The sequence below is a fragment of the Physeter macrocephalus genome, chromosome 3, assembly GCF_002837175.3.
Source record: "Physeter macrocephalus isolate SW-GA chromosome 3, ASM283717v5, whole genome shotgun sequence".
NCBI classification, from domain to species: Eukaryota; Metazoa; Chordata; class Mammalia; order Artiodactyla; family Physeteridae; genus Physeter; species Physeter macrocephalus.
This window is the reverse complement of record NC_041216.1, coordinates 1,319,747-1,322,025: the sequence shown is the minus strand read 5'-3', so window position 1 is coordinate 1,322,025 and position 2,279 is coordinate 1,319,747. Positions and strand designations below refer to the sequence as shown.

Genomic DNA, 2,279 nt, shown 5'->3' with positions numbered 1-2,279 from the left:
GAGCAGCTAGGCCTGTGAGCCATGGCCGCTGAGCCTGCGCGTCCGGAGCCTGTGCTCCGCAACTGGAGAGGCCACAACAGTGAGAGGCCCGCATACCGCAAAAAAATAAATAAATAAAAAATTTGTATGAACCTAATAGCATGGACTCAAAATATACCCAGCAAACTGTGGCAGAACAACAAGGAAAATAAACCACCTACAATCGTAGGAGATTTTAATATATCTTTTTCAGTAATGGTGGTTTTCTAAATAACAGCTGTATTGAGTTATAATTCATTATACAGTTCACCTATTTAAAGTGTACAATACAATGGTTTTTAGTATATTCACAGACTTGTGCAGCCATTACCTCCATCAGTTTTAGAACACTTTCATCACTTAAAAAAAAATATGCCCTTTAGCTATTATGCTCCCACCATCCCATCTGCCTCCCTCCCAGCTGAAGCCAACCACTAATGTCTTGTGTCTGTATAGATTTGCCTTTTCTGAACATTGCATACCAATATGTGGACTCTTGGGACTGGCTTCTTTCACTTAGCACAATGTTTTTAAGTTTCATCCATGTGGTAGCATGTATCAGTACTCCACTCCTTTTTTTTTTTTGGCTGCGTCGGGTCGTTGAGGCATGCAGGATCTTTCGTTGCGGTGCTTGGCATGCAGGATCTTTCGTTGCGGCGCTCGGGCTTTTCTCTAGTTGTGGCATGTGGGTTTTCCCTCTCTAATTCTGTCGTGCAGGCTCCAGGGCGCATGGGCGCTGCAGTTTGTGGCACGTGGGCTCTCTCCTTGAGGTGCGTGAGCTCAGTAGTTGCAGCACATGGGCTTAGTTGCCTCACAGCATGTGGGGTCTTAGGTCCCCGATCAGGGACTGAACCTGTGTCCCCTGCATTGGAAGGCAGATTCTTTACCACTGGATCACCAGGGAAGTCCCTTGTACTCCATTCCTTTTCATGGCCAAATAATATTCCATTGCATGGCTGTACCACTTTTGTTGGTCTAATCATCAGTTGATGAACATTTGGGCTGTTTCTACCTTTTTAGATATTATAAATACTGCTGCTATAAACATCTGTGTACAAGTTTTTCTGTAGACATATGTTTTTATCCTTCTGGGTGTGTACCTAGGAGTGGAATTCCTGGGTCACCTAGTAACTCAATAGTTAAACATTTAAGGAACTGCCAGATAGTTTTCCAAGGTGCTGCACCATTTATATACCTATCAGCTGTGTACGAGTGTTCTCATTTCTCTCTATTTTTGCCAACATTTGTTCTTATCTGATTTTTAAATTACACTCACTCCCTCTTGCAAGAGCACTGGAATCACAACTAACTGCTGAACAATCATCAGCAGGAAGACACTGGAACTCACCAAAAAAGATACCCCACATCCAAAGACAAAGGAGAAGCCACAATGAGATGGTAGGAGGAGTGCAATCACAATAAAAGCAAATCCCATAACTGCTGGGTGGGTGACTCACAAACTGGAGAACACTTATACCACAGAAGTCCACCTACTGGAGTGAACGTTCTGAGCCACACGTCAGGCTTCCCAACCTGATGGTCCAGCAACGGGAGGAGGAATTCCTAGAGAATCAGACTTCGAAGGCTAGTGGGATTTGATTGCAGGACTTCAACAGGACTGGGGGAAACAGAGACTCCACTCCTGGAGGGCACACACAAAGTAGTGTGTGCATCGGAACCCACGGGAAGGAGCAGTGACCCCATAGGAGACTGAATAAGACCTACCTGCTAGTGTTGGAGGGTCTCCTGCAGAGGCGGGGGGTGGCTCTGTCTCACTGTGAGGACAAGGACACTGGCAGCAGAAGTTCTGGGAAGTACTCCTTGGTGTGAGCCCTCCCAGAGTCTGCCATCAGCCCCACCAAAGAGCCTGGGTAGGCTCCAGTGTTGGGTCGCCTCAGGCCAAACAACCAAAAGGGAGGGAACCCAGCCCCACCCATCAGCAGACAAGTGGATTAAAGTTTTACTGAGCTCTGCCCACCAGAGCAACAGCCAGCTCTACCCACCACCAGTCCCTTCCATGAGGAAACTTGCACAATCCTCTTAGATAGCCTTACCCACCAGAGGGCAGACAGCAGAAGCAAGAAGAGCTACAATCCTGCAGCCTGTGGAACAAAAACCACATTCACAGAAAGATAGACAAGATGAAAAGGCAGAGAGCTATGTACCAGATGAAGAAACAAGATAAAACCCCAGAAAAACAACTAAATGAAGTGGAGATAGGCAACATTCCAGAAAAAGAATTCAGAATAATGATAATGAAG

At 46.0% G+C, this 2,279-nt stretch overlaps 1 protein-coding gene across 1 annotated transcript in view; it reads left to right on the top strand.

Annotated features, from left to right (window-relative positions):
- The window catches only part of CFAP57 (cilia and flagella associated protein 57), a 77,886-nt gene that overhangs the window by 16,024 nt on the left and 59,583 nt on the right, over positions 1-2,279 (top strand).